This window comes from Terrapene carolina, unplaced genomic scaffold (genome assembly GCF_002925995.2).
Source record: "Terrapene carolina triunguis isolate 2854851 unplaced genomic scaffold, T_m_triunguis-2.0 Scaffold67, whole genome shotgun sequence".
In the NCBI taxonomy this organism is placed as follows: Eukaryota; Metazoa; Chordata; order Testudines; family Emydidae; genus Terrapene; species Terrapene triunguis.
The window spans coordinates 26,406,533-26,431,167 of NW_020664418.1; the positions used below are offsets into that span (position 1 = coordinate 26,406,533).

Here is a 24,635-nt window from a genome sequence, read left to right on the forward strand (position 1 = left end):
GGAAAGGAATAGATAAGACAGAAAATATCATATTGCCTCTATTTAAATCCATGGTATGCCCACATTTTGAATACTGCGTGCAGATGTGGTCGCCCCATCTCCAAAAAGATATATTGGAATTGGAATAGATACAGAAAAGGGCAACAAAAATGATTAGGGGTATGGAACAGCTTCTATATGAGCAGAGATTAAAAAGAGTGAGACTTTTCAGGTTGGAAAAGAGACGACTGTCCTGTCTGCTCTTTCCTTCCCAGGCTGTCTGCAGTACTCACCCTCCAGGCCCTTTGCTCACAGTCTGATGCAGCACTGGCTTGCAGGATCTCACTGAACATGTCATCCTGAGTCATCTTCTTTCTCGTCCTTATCTGGCTCAGGGGTCCGTGGGTGTGGAGGGGAAGGCTACCACAAGGCTTCAATGACAGCAGCTGCAGATAAAACACACAGAGGTACCAATGTCAGTATAGTCACAACGGAAAGTGAAAGTTAAGATTCAGAACTCCCTTCCCTGGCTCCCCTAAAGTTTTAAACTAGTTGCATATGGACACTTCTGCTCGGGATTGCTTGTGCATGGTGCCAGTCACAGCATCAGCCATGGTGAATATATCCCACCGGGGTGAGGGAAATGAGGGGGGAATTGCTCGGTTGCATGAAACTATGAGTATAGGACAATTACACTGAATACTGACACCATTTTCCACAGGTGGTGGTCAGGGCCGGCTTTAGGACCTGCGGGGCCCAATTTGAATACCCGGCGGCGGTCTGGGTCTTCGGCGGCACTTTGGCGGTGGGGGGTCCTTCACTCAGCTCCGGGTCTTCCGCGGCACTGAAGGACCCCTCCCCCCCACCGCCGAAGTGCCGCCGAAGACCCGGAGCGGACCGCGGCTGGGTGAGTAAAAAAAATTAAAAAGGCGCCTAAGGCGTGGGGCCCTCTTAGGTGCAGGGCCCGATTCCGGGAAATCGGCCTAAAACCGGCCCTGGTGGTGGTGATTTTAACTGATATCTCACTCCGGAGGGTAATAAAGGCAGAGAGAGGACAGCTGCTGGCGTCCCGAAGCTGCTCTCACCCATATGCTGCTTGACTGTGTACTGCTATGGTGCCTGCTGAAGTTATTGCTGACTGGCTGGGGCGGTGTCTTACCACAGAGAAAGAAATAAGGCTGCCATCCCTACAAACCTTTGGGAGAGGACTGCAGAATATCTCCATGAAAGTTTCACTGCGATCTCTCAGGAGGATTCAGGTAGGTTGGCCACTCATCCTGTACTAAACCAGACAGTCCTGCTTTTCTAGGGTTTGTCCCGTCCAGTATTCAGACAAAACTGGACATAGTTTTGTCGGTATCTGACAGGAGATGTCATTTTGAAGAGTGCGCTGCTTGCCCCCTGGTGGCATGACCTTGCACATAAGGTCATGCTGGCAGGGGTAGAGTGGCACGGTCTTCAAAATGGGGCCCTTCATGTGGCGTGAACTTGGATGCAGAAGGAGACTGCTCTTTGGAAAACATGGCCCTCAATGTCTCTGAACTGCCAAGGGTAACTGTGATTAATAGAAAAGGGAGGCAAGGACCCTGTTACTAGGACCCAGAGAAAAAGATAAGGACTTTGATAAGGACGTCACAGTGGGCAACGAATGCTGAAGTCAACTCTTGTTTGACTTAGATTAGCCGAATACATACTAAACATGTGAGAGCAAAGAAGCAATGTTAGAAATCTGTCATTTTCATACAGCTTCTTGAGGATTAACAAGCTCTCACATGGAGATAAATGGTCTAAGTGCTGGTGTGAGAATCACCAGTTGCTCTTCATTTCATGGACCACTAAATACGGATTATTTGCTACTCAGTCCCTACAATGGAAGAGGCTGTGTCCTCAGCTGAGTGGAGGGGGTAAAATAGGAGATCCAAACAAGATTAGCATCCTTTGCAAAAGGCAAACACATAGCCTGCATCTCTCTGCCCTCAGAAGGGATAAAAAAAAAAAAAAAAACTCCACCAAAGTAGGATCAGACATAAAGAACTCAATAGCAACCTTGCTCAGCATAAATTTAATCACGATCTGATGGAACCAATCTTAATTTGACAAGCTAACAGAGATAACAGTTAGTCAATTTCCCATTTCAACAGGCAGAGTGATAATTGAAAGCTTCCAGATATATCACATGGAGATCAAACTTGCAGCGAGCAGTAAACTTTCTGATAAAGGGCCCAAGACACTGAAGTCAATGACAAACCCCCATTGACTTCAATGGGCACTGGGTCAGGCTCAAGGTGAAAAGCCATTTTGAAAACAGTTACATTCCCCTACATCCCCAGTCAGGACAAAAGAAGCATCAGAGGATGCTTCGTCCAGATTGTACCATGTATCCTAATTCCTTGTGTGGTGAGTTGCCAAGAGTTCTGACATTGTGCCCTTCAGAGGACAGTGACTGCCGACATCCCTGTGCAGGTTAAAGAGAGAAGGATTCAGACAGCAAGGGGGTAAATAAATAAGGAGCTGGTGAAGACCAAACTTTCCAATAAGATTTCCCCTGTTTTCAACGCAGTTGTAAGGACAAAAAAAACTGCAGGCCGGGTTCTGGCCAAGCTGTGCTCAGTGCAGGACCTGAGGATGGAGGGAAAGTGAATCTAATGCCACCTTTCCACTCCCCTGAACCTGGGTATAACTAGGGTCCAATTAAACCCCTGGCATAATGGGCTTCTCTAATTTACACTGGCCTAGGGGGCATTCCACTGGATCAGAATCACTGCACTCCAGCAGCAAACTCTGCAACTGCAGACAAGTCCCCCAAATACCTTCATGCCAGCTCTGTGCCACCTGAGGATTCCCTGATGCCAAGGATATCGCCGCCTGCCCATTAGGGGCAGCTTTACAGGCTACTTTGCTGAGCAGCTTCCCACCTGCTTTTCTGACTGAAGTGAAAAGGAACTGGATGGGGGCCAGGCATCTGGCCTCTTTTCTTGTTATTTATTCATATTACAGTAGCACTTATTGTTCCCTGCTAAGCTCAAGGCCCCATTGGGCTAGGCATTGCACAGTCACATAATAGAAGACAATCCCTGCCCAAAGAGCTTCTATTTTAAATAGAAAAGACAGATGAAGGGATGATTTTACAGATGATAGAAGCACAGAGAATTTAATTACTGAGGCACAGTGAGATTAAGTGATTTGCCCAAGTCACACAGGAAATCTGCAGAACAAGGAACTGAACTCAGAACTTCTGAGGCCCATTGTCCCTCTCAAAATTCTCCTGCCTTATGCTGGGCAACAAGTATAATCTCATATAAGAATTTGCTAAAGTGAAGGAGTGGTGCAAATACATTAACTGGTGGGAGTGTGTACTGTAGGTTCATGCTGCTACACACCTGGCTAGTGAGGGATTTCTAGAGAACAGTAATGGCTGACCCTTTTGCTAAAGATGAAACTGATTTACTGTATAATATGCTTTATCTCCGCCAGCCTGGGAAGCGGGATTACTGAGACATTGTCTATTGTGTGCCAGCAAAGAACTCTGCTTCACTGACCTCTCAGACATGCAACACTAAAATGATTTTTCTGTTTTTCAGCCAGGCCTATAAGGATTTTAAAAGACTAAATGCAATTCCATTCTTTTCAGTAACTACAGCCAACATCTAAGTTGCTGAAACATGAAATTTCTTCCCTCGAATAGACAACCTTGGAACGTCTAACCCAAAAGAAATCCCATTAGTCATACACTGAGTCTGTCTCTGGGAAAATTGCTAGTGGAAGTGGGACAAATAGGCCAGGTAAGATGAGTAATGTATTTATTCTGGATTCATAAGAGCTGATCCACCTTTGATTTCCAGTGGGGGTAGATGGAATCGCTGTGAAATGTGTGGTTAAGCAGGGAGCTCAGACTGCTCTCCCTTTGGGAGGGGTGGTAAAGAGGTTACTAGAGGACAATTGTCTTGCTCACCTAGGGTCAAATGCTGACTGGCCTATGCACAGGGCTGATGGGAAAGACACAAAGAGCCCCTCCCCATTTTGTGCGCCCCATGCCAGGACATGTTACAACTGCAGTCCCTGCACTTGGGAGGTACAGACATTGCTATGTGCCCCTGGGAAGTACACATCACCCAATGGGGGCAGAGAAGCAGGGCAAAGGATCTATGGCAACAGCTGTGCCCTGCTCAATTCTCCCTAAAATCCACAGAGCTACACACTGCACACCTGAACTCAGAGCAGGCTTTGGGGGGAGCTAGTGTCAGGGAATAGGGTCAGTGTGTTTTATCACATACACTTCCTGCCCCAGCCTCTCTCAGATTTCTCTTGCCACTCGGAAGAACATTGTGTGTGGAGCTACAGCTAGGGCAGGCAAAAGCTGCTTTTACAGCATAAACATGCATCCGTCTGTGCCAGGAAACTTAAATAGGGCCTGACCATGTCCCTAGCCTCCAAGATCAGCTCATTTAAGTTTGGGGCACACATTCTAAATTGGCAGTTTTAGGCCAAAAAATATTATGCTAACAAATGTGCTCTGCTCATGATATACTGTACAGACTGGTTAGGAAATGTTCTCTTACCCCAATTTCAGTCAGGTTTTGAAGACAAACATCCTCCACAAATGACAGTAATGCAATTTAGCAGCAAAGACCACCCAAGACACTGGGAATCTCACGTTGCTTGGCCTCAGGTTCTCTGGTTTGTTCTGCTCGGCCTCATATGCACTCTTGGTTGAGATACAAAGAAAGATTGTTTCCTTCCTTCCTGACTTGGATTTTTCTTTTACTTCTCATCTGACCAACAGAACAGTTAGTAGATGGGCTGGAAAATTCTAGAATTTTGAATTCAAATATAGATACAATAACAAATGTTATAAAAGAGCCAAAAGTCAATCGCCATGGCAGTTTATAGAGGAGACTCAGTGGGGTTTGGCTTTTGTAAATAACTTTTCTCTCTCTAGGGTATGTTTGCATTGCAGGTGCTGCAGCAGCACAGCTGCCGTGCTGTAGTGTACACACTGCAGTCAGGGAAGAGGTTTTTTCATTGCTTTAGTAAATCCACCCCCTCAAGGGGTAGGCGAGGTTGATGGAAGAATTCTTCCATTGGCCCAGTGGTGAATATACTGGGACTTAGGTCAGTTTACCTGCATCTCTCTGAGGTGTGAATTTTTCACACCTCTGAGCAACTTAGGTATGTTGACCTAAGTTTTATGGGTAGACCAAGCCTTAAAGAGCCTCTCCTTGCCTCAGGCTCTTTGGGAAGCATCTCAGCTTATATACCAAAAATGTCTTTTTATCCCCTTCCCTGTTCATTTGTTTCCTGTTGAACTGGCCAACCCGCACAAACTACAGGACTCCTTTCACAGAGTTAGCCATGGACAGGAAAAACAACCAATCAAAATGAAGCATCTCCACCCATCTCAGTAGCATCTCCTCTGCTTTCTGATCCTACTTTGAACTGTCAGAGTAAAGGCCGGGTCTACACTACAAAATTTTGTCGGCATAGCTATGTGGGATGGGGTGTGAAAAACACACATACACCCCTAATCGATACAGCTATGCTGGCAAAACCCCAGTGTATACACAGCTGTGCTGACAGAAGAGTGTGTCTATCGGCATAGATAATGTCATTCAGAGATGGTGGTAGTAAAATGCCTTCTGTTGGCATACATTGCATTTACGCTAGGGGGCTCTGCTGGTATAGACAAGGCAAAACATCAGCTCACCTAAGCACCTACCTTATCAGTCTTTATAACGTTGCAAACCGCAAACCTTTGATCTGTCATAGCGAACCCCACAGGAAGAACTGCCCCTGCTACACATCCATGATGGGGCCATCTCTTCCCCCCTTCCTGGCAGTGCAGGATGCCGTGTGGTTTGCTGCTCTAGTATACCCCTCCTTCACTGGATTGTGTTTGCAACTTTTTATTAAAGCAAAGTTCCAATGAAATCATAACATACTTTGACTTATGCAAGATCAGGATAATATTCAAAGAACCTGGCTACTGGATATTTTAACAGCCCCTCAAAGCTGATGTGCTTAATTCCTCACTGTCTGGCTTGCCCTTTGATGTCTGATGAGCAAGGATCCATCTCCTCTTCCATCTCTTCACATGTGCCCGTTAATTATTCTATTCAGAGATGCTGTTTACAGACTGTTACTCTGTTTACAGTTGACTACTGTTAAACATTTGGTCTTCACAACTCCCTTTCTTCCGCTCCACCATATGCAACTCCTTCCTGATTTTTCAAAATAAATGTCTCCACATCAGTCTGGAAGGTCTCAGACTCACTGCCCTTTCCCCCAATTGCTGCCCTTACTCCACTCAGAGAAAGGAGTTTCCCCAAAACAGCTGCTTGTCTCCCCAAGACACGAGTGTTTTTTTCCCTCCAGTTCACTAAGGACTAGGAAACTGTGAGTCAGCATCACCATTCTCTTGCTGGGCATGTCCACACCTAACAGCACGGAGGAAACACATTAAAAAAAACCTACAAGCTTTAGGGCTCAGAACCACAAAGAGGTAACATGTGCCCGACTTTAAGCTGCTGAGCAGTTCTATCAAACTCAGCTATCCAAGTGCTTAAAGAGAAGCTTGCACATATGTCTTTGCAGGGTTGGGGGCCTCAAAGGGCAGAAGGTATTCTGACAAAGTAAAGGAAATACGTACAGACGGGGAAAAGAATGAATTATTTGTTTATGGTGCAACAATTCAGATCTGGGCTTAAAATGTTTTCAGCCCTCTTTCTCATCACTCCATATGGATTTTAAAATATATTTAAAACATGAAAAAAATGAAATAAACTTAAAACAAATGTTCAGTTAAAAATCTTAATAGTTTCCAATTAACAGATTATTATTACTCCCTTGTAGTGCAGCAGCACGAGTTGAGCTAAGGAATTGGGGCCCAGTTGTGCTAAATGCAAAACAAATGGAAAGGAAGGCATAGTTTCTGCCCCAAATGCTTAGGACCTAACGTAAAACAGAATGCTCCACAAGTGTGTGACCATTGACCAACAACAGGGGAGGAAGGAAGAGGGTAGCAATAGGTTCATGCATTTACCTAATCTAACAATAGGCACAACTTGACTGTACCAAATAATTGTTTTAAAACATCTTTTTTGTTGGCAAGCCCTCCTCCTTATAGATGGAGCTGATAGCACCACCTATAATTAAAGTTGCCTGACACTTTCCATTATCAGACTCTGTTTTCAGTTGCTTATAACTTTGCCAAACTTTAATTGTGCAAATTGAAATCTTCCTGCCTTAGGCTGAAGTTTTTTTGGAAAGTTTCAGTAAAAATGGCTCAGTCATTTCCAAGACAGAGATTAAGGTAAAATATGCTTTTCCTGTGTTGTTAAACTACTTACAACGATTTTGTTGAGAAGCTTTAGAGAATGGACTTGAAATTTGGCAGGAGTACAGCATTTCTGTCAGAGCAAGGTTTTTTTGCTATTCTTGTGAAAAATGCCCCAAATTTGGCCAAGTTATAAGCCTCTGAAAAATCTCAGTTCTCATGTACTCAGTAGAAACTTCTTAGAGTTTGGCAGCCAAATTCCCCAAAGATTCATCCAACGTGCACCAGCCTGGGGATGATCAAGAGTTTCCCTACAACTGCTCATTCCAGCAACCAGGGGCTGCTTTGCAGTGGCACCAATTGAGCTATTTCTTGGGGAGGACAAAATCCCACTAGCAGGGCCCCATTCTGCTCTCCACTTGCCTCCCCCTCCTCCCACAGGGACCCCAGGTCTCCCTCGGCTGGGGAGTCTCCCCTCTCTCTTACCACACAGTGCTTGAGCCAGTGCTGCCAGCAGTTGAGTTGTCAGTGGACTCCCCGAAGCTCCACCGCACAGGAACACTCCCCATGTGCCCGGATCACAACCCGTGTTCCCTCTAATTTTTTACATCCATGTGCAGAATGAATTTTGTTATTTGCACAATATGGAGGTGATGTGTGACACATTACCTTCATATTGGTGCACCTAACAAAATTCATGTGGTGGGGGTGGGGCTGAGGGGTTCGGAATGTGGGAGGGGGCTCAGGGCTGAGGGAGAGGGTTGGGGTGCAGACTCTGGGGTGGGGCCAGGGATGAGGGGTTTGGGATGCAGGCTGCCCGGGGCTGCAGTGGGGAGAGAGGACTCCCCCCAGCCTTCTCTTGCCACAGCAGCTCGGGGCCGTGGGAGAAGCGCCTGTCTCCGGCAGCTCCGGCAGGCCTGGGCCTGGCCAAGGGAGGGGCTCCTTTCCCCCAGCCATGGCAAGTTCGGGCAGGTCCATGCTGGGGTTGGCGCCAGGGGAGGGGTGCATCTCCCCACTGTGGCAGGTCCGCACTCGGGCCAGTGGGGAGGGGTGCCTCTGCTCGCCACAGCCCTGAGCCCCTGTGCAGGGCTTAACAGGCAGCTGTGCAGCTTAGAGGGAACTTAGGTCACAACACCCCTATACCTGGCCAGGGGGGCGGCTGGATCAAATTTGAATGGTATTGTGATCCTGTGTGCCAGGTCAGTATGTCACTCACTGAAATTTGGTATGAGTCAAATTTCAGTGGTGGTGTGACCAGGCAGCTGGAGCGACACAGCAGGGCTCGCCCACAGCAGCCACACTGATTTAGTACAGGACTACTGCTTACAAGTGGTTGGGTCATAGCCCTTCCTCCCCCCGCCCAGCTCCACAGCCCATGGAACTTTGAGCAAGTGCAAAAATATTGGGGGGTTTGGTGCCCCACGGTTGCCACCACTGCTGCTGTGGTGCTAGGCACAGGAACTGAGAGCAGGGGGATGTCTCTCCTTTGCTACCAATGCTCCCGCTATTGGCTTCCAAGCAGTGGAGGAACAGGAGGAAGCTGCCTTACTGGAATGTAGACGGTACCAGAGAGCCTGGTGGGGAAGGCCTGAGACATGGAGAGATCAAATGAGAGGCCCCGGGTGGGAATGGGAGTCTGAAGGGCCGGGGGAGGCTGGACTGGCTGGGCAAGGATATGAGGACTGAAAGCCAGGGATTGGCAGGGTGTATGTGAAGCCAGTTGAAAGGGTTAGATGGGACAAGCAGGTAGAGACAAGGGCAAAAGGGGTAGTGCTGGGGGGAATAGGGGTATACGTGTCTGTGACCACTACAGCACACTTACCTCTGGAGGTTGGAAAATAACCCAAGATTGCTGAGTCTCACCATTCCTCTGCAGTTAGCAAAGATCCACGAAAGCCAGGGACAAAGCGTGTCTCATCCCCCTTCAGTGGCTGGTTCACATAGAGGTTAACAGACTACTGCCACTACCAATTATTGTATTAGCTCAAGTGGCAGAAGTCTACACTGTGAATCTAAAAGTTCCAACCCTACTGATGAGCCATATGGGCATCAGTATCATCCCACATAATGAAATTTCCATTTTTTTCAGGAAAGCCTAGGAAAGATACCAAAACTAAACATGTGAGGTTGCAAAGTCAAGCACTCGAAAGATAGGAAATGCCAGAATTAAGGTTGCCTGTGCAACCTAGGTTCTTCTTCAAGTGCTTGCTCATGTCATCAGAGATTTTTGCCTTAGCAGTATCTGTAGGGTCGGCAGTGGCGCCTCCTTGAGTGCCACGCTCATGTGTCGGTATATCAGGCGCTACCAACCCTACGCCCTCTCAGTTCCTTCTTACAGCCTGTGGTGGTTAGTCGGAGTGCTTTCCCTTGCATTGCAAGGGCTAGCAATTTTCGTCTACTGTCTTAGAGCCTTAGGGTAAGCCAGCCACTAAGACCCCTCAGGGGGCAGTGGAGTGCCGCTGATCCCCCGAGACGAAGCAGCTTTCTCCACCTCTGCGCCACAAGTCACCAGAGCCACAGCCCGGATGCTGTGGGGCTTGTCCTCGGTCACCAGCACCACGTTCCTGGTTGCCGCCATCTCAACGCGGATCACCTAGAGCAAGATGCTGGTCGCCATACTACCGACGCCGCTCACCATCCTGCAGATAGTCTTCTGGGCACAGGTCACAGTCACCTAAATAGTGGGAGTGCTCCCCGTCGCGTCTTCAGTCCCCCCAGCACCGGTCCCCAACAGCAACAGCCAGCAAGCAGACCCAGGCATTGACGGCCCCACCGTGGTCACTGGAAGGGGATTCCTCCGGCACGGAAGCCCAGTTCAGCCCCTTGCCTGGTCTGCACCAGCACGAACAGGCACCCAAGGCTGCATCAATGTCGATGTCGCCGACTTGGCAGCACGACTAGTGACCTTATTGGGGCGCATGGGGAATGCTGGTTGTGGCGATGCCCCCTTCTCACCACTCATCGGCTGCCACCTCGGAGCAGCAGCTGGTGGCACCAATGGCACTGGGCTCGGTGCACGAGGCACGCCCGGTGGTCGGAGCAGAGGGAACAGCGCCCACCGCTAAGCAGGAAGATGCCCTGGAACCTCCCCCAGCGCTGCAGTCATCATCCTCGTCCCCGGATGAGACGGTTGCAGGACCCTCGAGGGCAAGCCCGCCAGACGATTTCAAAGAACATCAGGCCCTACTGCATCAGGTGGCCGAGAACTTGAGCCTGGAGGTAGAGGAAATGGCTGAGCAGACGGACACCTTGTTTAATGTCCTGTCAGCCTCCACCCCAAAACGTGTCGCACTACTGGTGCACGATGGTGTTCTTAAGATTGCCAAGGATCTTTGGCAAACTCCGTCCTCCATCCCTCCCACCTCACAGGGCTGAACAGAAGCACTTTGTCCCAGCTGAGGGGTTTGAGTACCTCTATACCCACCCTCCCTCCCCCAGTCTTGCTGGTGGTCTCTGCGGCCAATGAAAGAGACAAACGGGGGCATACCAGTTTGACTCCCAAATATAAAGAGGCCAAACAGTTGGATCTGTTTGGGAGAAAGATTTTATTAGATGGACAGTTTGCAGTTCTGGTTGGCAAACCATCAGCCCCTCTTGGGCCATTACAACTTTAGCTTATGGTACTCTCCATAAGTTCTAGGAGTCCCTTCCACAGGGGTTGGCCCAAGAATTTGGCACCCTGGTGGTGGAGGGCACTGTGGCTGTCAGGTGCTCCCTTCAGATGACATGGGATGTGGCAGACTCGGCAGCCAGGGTGGTCGCGTTGGCGGTGGTGATGAGGCATGGCTTCTGACTGCAGGTCTCTCCCTGGAAATGCTGACCTCCATCCAAGATCTCCTGTTGGATGGGAATGGTCTCTTTTCAGACCAGACTGATGCAAGGCTGCATGGACTGGAGGACACCAGGGCCACTCTTCTCTCACTGGGAATGCATACATCGCAGCCTGTGAGGAAGCAGTTCCAGCTGCCCCCGCCACCTAAGCCTTGGTAGTCTTGCCAGGGACCTGCAAGAAGAAGGGACAGAGATACTAGTTCAGCCACCGTTGCCCTTCTTCCTCTCACTCACCTGCGCAGCCCAGTCCAGCAAAACACTCCGGGGACCAGAAGCACTCGATTTGAGGGCAGTCACTGTCCAGGATCCACCCCGCTCTTTCCTCAACAGTCTGTGTCCCCTCCGTTTGGCCTGGTCCCAAGTCACCTCGGACCATTGGGTGCTGGACATAGCATCTCATGGTTACACCCTGCAATTTTTGGCTGCCCTTCCCTCCCATCCCCCCCCCCCTCCTTCTCATCCCTCTTCAGGGACCCTTCTCATGAGCAACTCCTCATTCAGAAGGTCGAGAACCTCCTGTGCCTGGGGGTGGTGGAGGAGGTCCCTCGGGACATGAGGGGAAAGGGCTTCTACTCCCGCTACTTCTTAATCCCAAAGGCAAAAGCGTGCCTCAGGCCATTCTGGACCCGCGATGCCTCAACAAGTCTCCCTGGCATCCATTATCCCCTCCCTGAATCCAGGAGACTGGTACGCCACCCTTGACTTGAATGATGCCTTTTTTCCACATCTCTATAGTCCAAAGTCACAGGCGTTTCCTCTGGTTTATAGTGGGCAAACGCCATTTCCAATTCATGGCGCTCCCCTTTGGCCTCTCATCAGCCCCAAGGGTTTTTACCAAATATATGGTGCCAGTGGCCAGTTACCTCAGACATCCAGGAGTCCAGGTCTTCCCATACCTTGACGACTGGCTCATCAAGGGCAAGTCCCAGAACCAAGTACAGAGAAGCCTCAATCTGGTGCGTTTCACCTGCCACGAGCTAGGCATGTTGATAAATGAGAAAATATCCATCTTAAGGCCAGTCCAACGCGGAGTTCATTGGAGCGGTTCTCGACTCCACGCGAGCCAGAGCCTTCCTCCCAGAGGTGTGTTTTCAGGCCATGTCGGATCTGATCTCCCATGTAAGGAGCTACCTGCTCACCATGGCTCACACCTGCCTGTGGTTGTTGGGCCACATGGCTGCCTGTACCTATGTGGTCAGTCATGCTTGACTCCACCTCTGGCCTCTGCAAGCGTGGCTGGCGTCGCTTTACACCACTAACAGACATGATCTAGACCGAGTGGTCAGGGTGCCGGATCACATCCTGTCGTCCCTGGATTGGTGGTTGGACGCTGGGTCGTGGTCCCGTCCCCATCGTTGACTCTTGTCTCCGATGCTTCAGACCTGGGCTGGGGAGCCCACCTGGGCAAGCTGAGCACCCAGGGCTGATGGGTGTGGGACAATCTGGCCCTCCACATCAACGTCAGGGAGCTCAGAGCGGTTCGCCTGGCCTGCCAGGCCTTCTTGCCACCTGATGGACAATACCGCCACAATGTATTACATCAACAGACAGGGCAGAGCCAGGTCGTTAGCCCTCTGTCAAGAAGCTCTCAACCTTTGGCACTTCTGCAGCATGCCATTTATCTAGTAGCTGCGGACCTGCCTGGCACCAAGAATGTGCTAGTGGATTGCCTCAGCAGAACCTTCTCGTCTCGTCACGAGTGGTCCCTCCATCCGGAGGCAGCCAGTATGATCTTACGGAAGTGGTGGACTCCCCAGGTGGATTTGTTCGTGTCCTGCCAAAACAGGAAATGCCATGTGTTCTGTTCGCTCCAGGGGATGGACGGGAGTTCCCTGTCGGATGCTTTCCTACATCGGTGGTCAGGGGCCCTGATGTTCGCCTTCCCGCCAGTGCCATTGATCCACAGAGTCCTAGTGAAAATCAAGCGGGACATGGCGAAGGTTATTCTGATTGCTCCCGAGTGGCTTCGCCAGCACGGGTTAGGCACGCAGCTGGACCTTTCGGTAGCCAAGCCACTGCAACTCCTTCTTTGGCCGTACCTGTCTCAGAATCACAGCAGTCTCCTGCACCCGAACCTGGAGGCGCTGCACTTCAAACCATGGCTGCTGCGTGGCTAAAATGCGGACGAGCGGGATGCTTGACCCAAGTGCAACAGGCCTTGCTGGGTAGCAGAAAGCCCTCCACCAGAGCGACCTATTGGGCAAAGTGGAAAAGGTTTATGTGCTGGGCCTCGGATTGGTGTGTCCGGGCCAAGCAGGCCTCCCTGCAGGTGATCATGGACTATCTCCTGCACCTCAAACTCCAGGGCTTGTCACTGTTGTCAGTCAGGGTCCACCTGGCTGCTGTTTTGGCTTTCCACTCTCCGTTCCAAGGCAGGTTGATCTTCACTCATGACATGACGGCCCGATTCCTGAAAGGTCTGGAGCGTCTTTACCCGCATGTCCGGGATCCGGTCCCTCCCTAGGATTGGAACCTTGTGGTGTGAAGGCTCATGGGACTTCCATTTCAGCGTCTGGCTTCCAGCTCTCTTCTCTCTTCTCTCCTGGAAGGTGGTGTTCCTGGTGGCAATTACGTCCACCTGCAGAGTGTCTGAACTCAGAGTGCTTATGTCGTAACCTCCCTATACGGTGTTCTACAAGGACAAGGTCCAGTTGCGGCTGCACCCGGTGTTCCTACCAAAGGTAGTTTCCCAGTTTCATACCTGCCAGGACATTTTGTTACCAGTCTTCTTTCCAAAGCCCCATAGTTCCAAAGAGGAGCGCAGGTTACACGCTCTGGATGTTTAGAGGGCGCTGGCCTTTTATATTGACAGGACACAGCCTTTCCATAAGTCTACGCAACTGTTTGTTGCTGTGGCAGACAGGATAAAAGGTCACCCAGTGTCTGCTCAGAGGATTTCATCCTGGATTACAGCCTGCATCTGATACTGCTACGAGCTCGCAAGTGTGCCTCCACTGACGATAGTCAAAGTGTACTCAACTAGAGCACAAGCGTCATCAGCGGCCTTCTTGGCTCATGTGCCAATCCAAGAGATCTGTAGAGCTGCTATGTGGTCATCTGTCCACACATTTACATCCCATTATGCACTTACCCAGCAGGCCTGGGACGATGCTGGCTTCAGCCGTGCAGTGCTGCTAGCTACAAAACTGTGAACTCCAAGTCCACCTCCATTGGCACTGCTTCTGAGTCACCTAGAATGGAATTGACATGAGCAAGCACTCAAAGAAGAAAAAAACAGTTACCTACCTTTTGTAACTGTTGTTCTTCGAGATATGTTGCTCATGTCCATTCTATTATCCACCCTCCTGCCCCTCTGTAAGAGTCGCCGGCAAGAAGGAACTGACAGGGCGTAGGGTCGGCGGTGCCTGATAAACCAATGCATGAGCGTGGCACTCAAGGGGGTGCCACAGCCGACCCTACGGCCACCACTAAGGCAAAAATCTCCAGCGATTGCACACTTGGGTGCCCACACACCTCTAATGGAATGGACATGAACAACACATCTCGAAGAACAGTTACGAAAGGTAGGTGACCGTTTTTTATTCCCTCCCGTTTATCCTGCATGTGCCAAAAAGTTGAGCAAGAAAAATAGTGAACTACAACAATGCTTACAAATAACATTCCAGTGTCAGGTTTGCTTTCAGCCACGCCCTTTCCCCTGACTCAGCCAGCCCTTGATTAAATATTGTAAACGCAGTATCTGTATTTACATTCTTGGAAACCTTGTAATAGAAACTTTATTGACACATTTGTTATAGTCCTATAAAATGAGCTGATATGACCATCTGGCTTCAGAGAGGGACAGACACTAATTTATTTTAGGTTAATACCCTTTCATTCTGTAGCCTGTCACTTTTTATGGATTCTTTATTTGTAGCAGTCTTGCGCTCGTTGTACTCACACTTTATGATCTTGTCATTTTAAGTCCTTGCATGCTGGGATGGGAATAAGCACTTAAAAGCACTGAGTTTAATGACACTCTCAGTTATTAATTAGTCAGGCAAATTAAGTGGACATTTAATTAACTATGTTATCACTTCAAGATGGAAGCAGAGTCCAGACACTTTAAACTGGTATTGCGTTCATTTATCTCAATTAGTCAGAAAGTGTTGAGTAAATCAGGTCGTTTAGTTATTTAATGATACAACTAAGTTACTATTTATGTTGCAGTACAGCCCAGAAGCTCTCATCCGGATCCATGCTCCATTGCGCTAGGTGCTGTACAAATACAGCTCTAAAAACCTCTCTAAGATATGGCCTTTCCACTCCATCCACACAGCTACAGCTCTCATCATCTCATATCGCAACTACTGCAACATCATCTTCTTTGGACTTGACAAGTGCAACCCGGCCCTGCTTATATCCATTCAAAATGCTGCTGCAAAAATTGTTGCCCTAGCCCATCACTTTGACCATGTCACCCCTTTCTTTGCATCTCTCCATGGGCGCCACAACATCCAACATAAACTACTTGTCTACATGTTCTAGGCCTTTTACAGACCCATCTCCATCCAGCATACTCTCTCATGTACTCTTGAGTTGTTGACTCCTGCCTTTGCTCAGCCAGCAATGCTAGCCCTTATTGCCCACTTGTTAAATTGTCAAACAAGTACTGTAATGCTTCCCCCCATGCTGCCCTCGTGGTTTGGAGGAAATCCCCACAAACATCTGCAACACAACTTCATTGTCACCCTTTGGATCCCTTCTGACAACTCTCTTTTGATGTGATGCCTACAAAAATCTTGATGTTTAGGTAGCTGATGAGCTGGGATCCCAGCGTATCATGTTGACCAGCATTGTATAATTTCTCTGTGTTCCTGTGTCTGCATATATCCACCAGTTGTCTCTTGTCTGTCTTATGTGGATGGCTTGTCCTACAAGGGAAAATTTTACCAGTTGAAGAAGAATACTGGTATAGTTAAATTACTGTAGTTATACCAGTATAAACTAAGGTGTGAGTTTAAACCAAGCTAGGTATACCAGTCTAATTCCTCATGTGACTACATTTATTACAGAAGAGAGGGGTTGTTTTTTTTCAGTTTAGCTTCTATCACTTTGGAAGGGGTACTGCCCCCAGCCCTTCCACACAGCTGTCTCTCCTGTCTGGGGTCTGTACAGCCCCACCGGAGGATGGGGCTGGGGGCAGTACCAGTACAGCCGCGTCAGAGGAGCTGCTGGCACAGGGCGCTGGCTCCTGAGAGTGTCAGCCCCACGTTCTGCTCCTTTTGCCACTGCGGTTCCCGGGAGAGCCCTGCGGTTCAGCAGATACCAATTTCTATCTACAGATATCCACATCTGCGGATAGACGTTTGTATCTGCGCATGGCTCTACAATTCATTCTTGAAAACGTGTCTTTCCGGTATGGCATACCGGCAATAAATGTCTTAATGGTATGGCGTACTTGACCATACTGGCTTACTTGCACTACTGAATCCAGTGTATAATAATGTTCTGTTTACATGAGTTGTATAGGAGAGCTTGTTCTAGCATACAAAGATTTTAAATTAAATGGGTTTAGCCAGGAAAACAAAAGCCATTTGAGGAGCAGCAGCTTGGCAGTCCAGCCATATAATCGATCATTTACTGCATCTCGAGGAGTAAGGCACCTGGACCCTCAGGAGCATGATGAATCGCCACCTTCTGATAAGTCGTCCTGCCACGCCCTGACTTTCCAGCAACCAGACATAGTAAGGTTCGTGGTGGGTTCTAGTTAGCTCCTTAGTTAAATGGGCACTTTAGACACCCCTGCCTCCAAAGCAGATTGGCCTCTGCTAAGAGGCCAGTTCTGGGAAGGAAGAGGCTGAACAATGGCCTTATTCTCTTATGGGGGTATTGTTTGTTTTAGTAATGTATGTATAAAACCATTTCTGAAACGGCAGCTTTTGTCCTTTCATCTATAGACACCATCTTTGGAGAACTTAATTTGCAGTGATCTAGATTAATAGTTTAAGGCCAGAAGGGATCATTCGATCATCTAGTCTGATCTCATGTATATCACAGGAAATTACATTTCACCTACATTTCATTGTGTATTGAGCACGAGGACTTGTGTTTCACTAAAGCATATCTTCCAGAAAGGCATCTGGTCTTGATTTGAAGACCTCAAGAGATGAAGAATCCACCACCTCACTGGGTCACTTGTTCCATTTGTTAATCACCTTCACTATTTATTTGAATTCATCTGGCTTGAGTGTCCAACGAGCAAGAACTGGAGTGGCAAAGACTGGTAACACGATGACCACATGGAAGCTGAGGAATTACCCTGAATGGGAACATGGAGAGCCTAGACACGCATTTGAACATTGCCTGATGCAGTGCCCCTTGTCAACGTGCTGTACCTTGGAGGAACTGTTTGAGATACGTGACACCACCAGGTCTTGACTGCGGTTCTGGAGTGAGAAGCTACAATTATGAGCCACGATTGGTTTTGTTATGTTTTTCTCAGCTAAATTAAAGAGCCCTTTAGACTCAGTAGTTTCTCCCTGTGAAATTACCCAGAGACTATAATCAATTCACCTCTTAATCTTCTTGATAAAGATAAACAGATAGAACTCTTTAAAGTCTCTCACTGTAAGGCATTTTCACAAGCCTTTGAATCACTTGCAGAGTCTCATTTAGGTTTCTCAGTCATGTTTGAGCACCAAAGAATACACTTCCAGGATTCTAAAAAAAAGTGTGTGGGGGGGGCGGGCATGAGAGAAGACAGCAGCTGGCACAATTGAAAGCTATCAATGTTTGAGAACTTTTAAGAGTATAAAGTATCCTAGAGTTATTTTTATTAAGGTACATAAATGATTTAGCAAACTATTAGTTCTAATTGCTGAATAAGACCTCGGGAGTGGGACTGTCAGACTAGATAATAGTGAAAGAAATGAAAAAAACAAATGAACAAAGAGAAATGAAGGTCAAAGTATTGTTTTGTCATCTTACGGACCAGCTATCAGTTTCTTTAGTGTTAATTTTCTTCTATGAGTTCACTGTCAAATCTTTTTGCTTTCAAGAATATTTTACTCCTGGATTTTCTTTACTAGCTTCATTGCTGAGCAGACACTTCAAAACAGATACATCTTTTCTAAGTACATTACCCTGAGCTTTTCTAGGAAAAGGACTGAGGCAGAACTTTCTCCAGCAATATAATCATTATAGTATCACTTTTCTTCTTAGTACAGAAATAACAAAAGCTTTTTCCACCAATGATGAGTGACGACTTGTTGTTGCATAAAAAAAAAAAAAAAAAAAGATCTTTTCCTGTCCTTCCACTCCTGTTATGTAGCAGTTACTGTTCTGCCTGTTGTATCTTGCATTTCATTCCCTTTATGTGGCATTTAGGTAGCAGCATTAAAGATGCACTGGTTCTTCCTTGAAAGCGAGACCCAGCCATTTTGAAATTCTTCTTTTCAGAAGCTCTGTTCTTTGAATCGTCACCTGAAATTCTCAAAATTTAAACTTTAGCACTGACCTGATTTTTCTGGAAGTTTTGTTCTCTGTGGTCAGCCATAGCCCTCAGCATTTCCAATTGGTTTGATCTTGGCTGCCATTCTGTCTAGCTTTTTCTGTGCCCATTTCATCTTCATATCGCTCATCTCTCATTAGTTATCATCAACAGTTGTTACTTTAAAGTCTGTGGAACCAGTGTGGGCTTGTGGATAGGAGACTAGACTGAGAATCAGAAGAAATTTTATTCCCAGCTCTGCCAATAACTCACTGACAACTTGAAAAAGTCACACAATCTCTGCCTAAGGCCTGGTCTAAACAGTTGGTTTATTTATTTTTCTTAAACCGGTATGAGTATTTTGGGTAAGCATGTGTTCCTCTCCCTGACCCCGCTAAACAAAATAGTTGTACTAGTACAATCCCTACCTTGGATGCAGTTATATTGGTATAAAAGAGCCTGGTATCAATATAGCTCACTCCTTTATGGGAGGGGAATAAGCTTATATCAGTAGGTAGCACCTTTCCATGGATGTAACTGCATCCGCACAGGGGGACAGTGTACTACTTTAACTGTCCTGGTCGAGTTAAAGCAGTACAACACCCTCCCCCAACCCTGGTAGCACTGGAAGCACCATGGCTAAGGTTTTCTATAAGGTGTGTATAGCAATCGCCTTAATTTCCCAATCTGTAAAATGGGGACAAAATTGTTTCCCTCCTTCATAAAACACTTCAAAAGCTATAGCTGAAATGTGTTATGTAAGTGCTAAGTGGTGATGTTACAGATTCAAGAGCTAACTGTATTACCCAGTACCTGGAATTTCTTTTGCAGGCTCAGTTACATCTCTTATTCTGCTCTGTAATGGCCTCATGGATAGCCAGACTATTTTTCTTATGAGAGTCTGAGAAGAGGAGGGTCCAACAGTTTCTGCTTCGTGATGGGAGAAGAGCAAAATCAGGTTTCTATGTTTTGGCCTTTCCCTATTTTGGAATGACAGAAAACCTTACCCACAATGTTTCAGATGCTCAGAGATCACTAATAGGATTTTGTTTAACAGAGACAGCCCAGCATGCATCTCTTCCCCTCAGTGGCCAGACCAACATCCGAACTTATTACATTTTTAAAGAAAAATCAAGAAAGAAGAAGGGAATGTATCAGTGCAAAGAGACGAAAGGAAGATTGGGGCTAGAGAAAGTTGATGAAAACAGGCCAGAGGTATGGTAGAAACAGAAAAGGAGGGTGAAGAAAGGGAGAGACGTTTAAAGAAATGTATTGTTTTCAACTCCTCACACAGCTGTCAGTTTGTCATTTTCTGACATTGAGGTGGGACAGGGCAGGTGTTTGTCTGAGGAGAAAGTAGAGCTAAAAGGCTGAATTTAGAATTATTACCAGGGTAAGAAAAAAGGTATTGGGATAGAAACGTGGTCTGTGCTGAAGAAAGCATCAGAAAGATCAATCTCACAGTCCTCCAGGGCTACGAAAAAAGGTTACAACTGCAATGTTATGCTATGTGATGGCAAAAATATTCATTTCTCCCCACATGCATAGGCTGGTTTTACCTGCATGGTAGATCGAGCCTCCTATACAGTATTAGGCCAGGTCTACACTAGAAACGTTTGCCAGTATAATAATGTCAGTTGGGGAGTGACATACATACATACATACATACATACACACACACACACACACACACACATATGTTATGTTTACAAAATACAGTAGATTCCACGTAGTTGCAATCCTGATATTGAGCAATGGCATGCTGCTTATTGGCAACTTTTTTTTTTAGAAGAAAGATGCCACCCACTTGCAGGCAGGTCTGCAGAAGGAAGCGCTGGGACATGCCAAGCACCCTCTACAGGCAGGTTTGCGAGGCTGCAGCTCGGCACACCTGCCTGTGGCTGGTGCTCAGCATGTCCCAGTACTTCTTTTGGGGGCTGCAGCCCAGCACACCTGCTTGCACACAGGGCCCACACAGGTGCTGTGGGCCAAGCACTAGCAGGGAGAGGGGCTGCAGTCCATATGCTGGATCTGCACAGTACCTCTCCCTGTGCTCTCCAGGCTACGCCCTCCTGGGGGACTGTGCACAGCGAAGGAAGCGTTGGGACGTGCTGAGCCCCAACCCCTGGAGAGTGCAGGCAGAGGTACAGTGTAGATCGTGGCCCCAGCACCACCACTCCCTGTGGAAAGCCCCAGCTTCTAGACTGCAGCCCCGCTCCCTGCTGCTGCCCTGCCCACAGGTTTGCAGGGCTGCAGCCAGGGAAGACACATCCCAGTGCTTCCTTCCCTGGCTCCTGCCTCACAAACCTGCCTTCTACTTATTAGCAACTGCCAGATAATAGCAACTTTTTCCGGCAAGTGCGGGGTTGTTAATAAGCAGAACTGATGTACTGTGTCTTTACAGGCAAAAACCTACAGGTAGATGCAGTTAATACCAGCATAGAAATGCTTTTGCCATAGGGTATTTTGCTCTAAGAAGCAGTATAAGTCATACTGACAAAAGCATACGCTGCATCTACAATAGGAGGGTTTGCTACAATAGCAAACCTGTTCTGGTGTAGACTAGGCCTTAGTTAATACAATTATTTTCAAGATACTTTAACATTATATAGAGAAAGATACAGGATGAGTTGAAAGCTACATTGTAAGTAGTAGCTCTAAAGACTGAGAATGAACACACTGACATTTAAATGAAAAATGAGTAGGACAGCCCACCAATCCCCTGATATTTTGTAATCTCTTAATTTTTCTTTTTCTTCTACTTTTCTTTCTGGGACTATTATTCTTATTTTAGGCCACAAGACAAATAAAATGTAGAAAAAACATTATTTAAGGTGTTAGGAGACCAAAATTTAATTGTGCTACCACTTAAAGTATTTGGTTTTAAACAAACTGCAGATTACAAACTGTAAATAGATTTCACTGTGATAATTTATTTATGCATAGTTGATACCCGATTCCTTTTTCGTTTGTAATAATGGGAAAAAAGCTAGGAAAATTTTCAAGCCTCACCTGTGCATGTCTCTTTCACAGATCTTGAATAGATGTGGCAGTCAATCTGAAAGTAACTCAGGCACCCATGAATCTGATCAACACACAGGGAGGTCTTGGAGCTTGATAACATGCTAACCTTTGAAGGGCAGGTGAAATATTTCCTACTGAATTTGTAAACAGGAGGAATGAAGGTGTGGGGTGCAAACTATATGCAATGCAGTAGCAACTGCAACTACCAACTTGCTGTTTGCATGTGCGCACACACCTTTTGGGGGCTGCCAGTACTGCTTGGCTGTTGGTCCTACTAAAATCAATGGGGGGGTTGCCATTGAGCTCAATGGGAGCAGCACATACCCATTTTGTGCCTGCAATTTAAGCTGCATGCCTTGAAAATCTATTTGATTTTTACTGGAGTAAACAGGGAAGCTGTTGTGCCACAGGGTTTCCAAGCAACACAATCTCTAATGAAAGAGAATTTTTAAAAACTCACTGATTTACCATGTTAAAAAAGATGGCACATTTATTGCTACATAAATGTTATATACATAGTGTTTTCTGTTACATTGACAGAAAATTTTTTGAACTTCTTGCTGCTGGTTGAAAAGGTTTTATCAGCAATACCTTGAAATTTGACACAGGGTACAAATCTGCAATAAACCAACAATGGAAACTGGAGAACAAGATGAGAAGCAATTCATCTCGGACAATTAGCTCTTACAATACTCCATAGGTACTACACGGTATGCTAGAACCCTACTATGGTCTTACAATGCTATTGTAAATTTCTGATATTAATGAACATGTTATGGTAAATAACCCTACATTTTTACTACCTAATATAGTAAAATAAAGTAAGAAACTTTTTACTGAAAACTTTTTCGATTTCAAAAATCTAGAAAGAGTAATATTTAGAATTCAAGAAATTTTCTTACAAGATTATTGTATAAAAGACTAGCTACAGTGAAAAATAAGCCAAATGTTTTTTTCTTTCTATTTTATGAAGGAAAGCTTCTGGGCATACTGCAAAGTCTAATATAGCCAAAAAGACGACAAGCTTAGAAGGAAAAAGGCCTGGCAGTGGCACGTGATCACTTTCACACGTCATAAGCGACAAATTTGTTTAGCTGATAAACACTGAAATGAAGAACAAGGCCACAGATATAGTCAGATATTATCTGATGATATATTCAAATTAATTAAAGTAATAGAATGAAATCACTAATTTCACAAACAACTGGTTTGTTAGGAATCATCCAAAACGTGATTTTAAATTCATTAGTCTGTTTTAACAGTCTTTTTTTTTTGTTCTTTTAAATTAATTGAAATTATTTAAAATGATTAACTGTTTTGTTCCTTTTTTGTGTATGAGCTGATAGGGTATTGCCTATTTCACTGGTGGCAAACAATAGCTAAGACAACCTTGGCTTGATAGTTTTCCCCCATGGTCATTGCAGTGGAAGACAGTTTCCATGGAAGTTCAGAGGGATTTTAACAATCAACACATTAGTGACAAAGGAATACTTATGGACACTGTTCTGGTGGAGCAACATTTAATGATTTAATGCTAATATGGCTTGGGAGGGGGCAGTTTGTTTGCAACTGATTGAATCACACTGAATTCTTCTCCACTGACAAGCCATACAAAAATGACAAGATAATTAATGTATACAATAAGTAAAAAGATTGGTGACCATTGCTCTTATCTCCCATTATGTAATTAGCCCACCACAGCTGTGTTTAGTTCATCACACTACCTGCCATGGTGAATTTAGGATTTTACTGTTCACCATAATTACAGCCCGAAAAGTCTCCTTTGTATTTTAATGCATTTTGTGCTTACGTACAGCTAACACTTTACATGTACTATATGTAGTACTTACTGCTTGGAAAACAAAGCAATTCTAACAAAGTAGATTCTCCCCACCCAATTTACACTTCACGTTACAAGCTTTACTATGAAGCCTAGAAGCCTAAAAAGGTTTGGTTTATAATTAGAAATAAAAATATTTATTTGAGGAAAGTCTGAGGGAAAAAATACCACTTTTTAAATCCAAGAAATGGCATGGTCACAGTACTGCTCCTGTCTGCGGTCTTCACTGTACCTTCGAATGGGTTGAAGTATGGAGCTCAGTATGGAAGCGGACGATGACCATAACTGTTCAGATTACCAGAGACCAAAAAAAAAAGCTATGCCAAGGAATATTTTCCTATTGCATGGAAAACACTAGTCATATGGCAAAAGGAGTGGAAAGGACAACAAAAGACTTTTCCCTTCCTTTTTTAAGACACTAATAGGTACGCTGGGAATGCTAAGGGTCAACGGTTGTCACGGCTTTGTTCTCTGAATGTGAACAGCTTTAACAAATGCTGGCATCAGCTGAAATTCTATCAGCTTTCAACATGTTAACTTTTCCCTTTATATGTAGACCTTTACAGTTCCATAACAATAAATAAAATTTGTAGTTACAATGCATTTGTCAATTCAGTTTAGGCACAAGGCAACTTCCACGATGAGTGGAGAGATCACAACAGTCTCTGATTGTGCAGAAGCGACACACTGCTTGCAACAGAATATGTTCAGAGTATTTCATGGGCTGAAATTCTATCTGAAGATCTTTGTATCTTCACTTCTGATGCAGGTGTTGACCAGTAGCTTTGATCATAAGATTGCATTTGGGTTTCTTGCTTCAAGTGTTTTCTCCTGTCAGATTTGTGTCTTCATATAATGTTAGTTGTCTGTGTCCTTGTAAAGAAAGGTCACCTTCTATATATCCTACCGATAATTCTGGAATTCTGGCATGGAAATAGAAGAAAAATTGTATTAGTAAAACAATTAATGAAAAATTAACAACACTATTATATAGACTGTAGCTATATCATATGTGCAGTGTTGTTGCAGCTGTGTCGGTCCCAGCATATTAGAGACAGACACTCGCTGAGGTGAAATCTTCTTTTGAACCAACTTCTGGTGGTGAAAGAGACAAGCTTTCGAGTTTACATAGAACTCTTCTTCAGGTCTTTTTTCAGTGAATTTAGTGCAAATGAAATGTACCAAATTACTGCAGTTCTATGTCCCTCAAGCACATCCAGCAAACAGTGCAAAAATATCCTACTCCACTGATGTGC

At 46.0% G+C, this 24,635-nt stretch overlaps 1 protein-coding gene and 1 long non-coding RNA gene across 5 annotated transcripts in view; one reads left to right on the top strand and one right to left on the bottom strand.

Moving 5' to 3' along the window:
• Positions 1–1,193: 1,193 nt before the first annotated feature.
• On the top strand, positions 1,194–23,695 carry LOC112110089. The gene is made up of 5 exons (XR_002908374.2): positions 1,194–1,238; positions 3,611–3,761; positions 19,347–19,473; positions 19,573–19,730; positions 21,549–23,695. It is a non-coding gene; the product is annotated as an uncharacterized LOC112110089 (long non-coding RNA).
• TCF12 (transcription factor 12) overlaps positions 22,012–24,635 on the bottom strand; it is a 328,708-nt gene continuing 326,084 nt past the window's right edge. For all 4 annotated transcript variants that reach the window (XM_024204916.2, XM_024204915.2, XM_024204914.2 and 1 more), the window contains one exon: positions 22,012–24,302. The gene's annotated coding sequence lies outside the window, so the exon portion shown is untranslated. The remainder of the gene's footprint in view (positions 24,303–24,635) is intronic.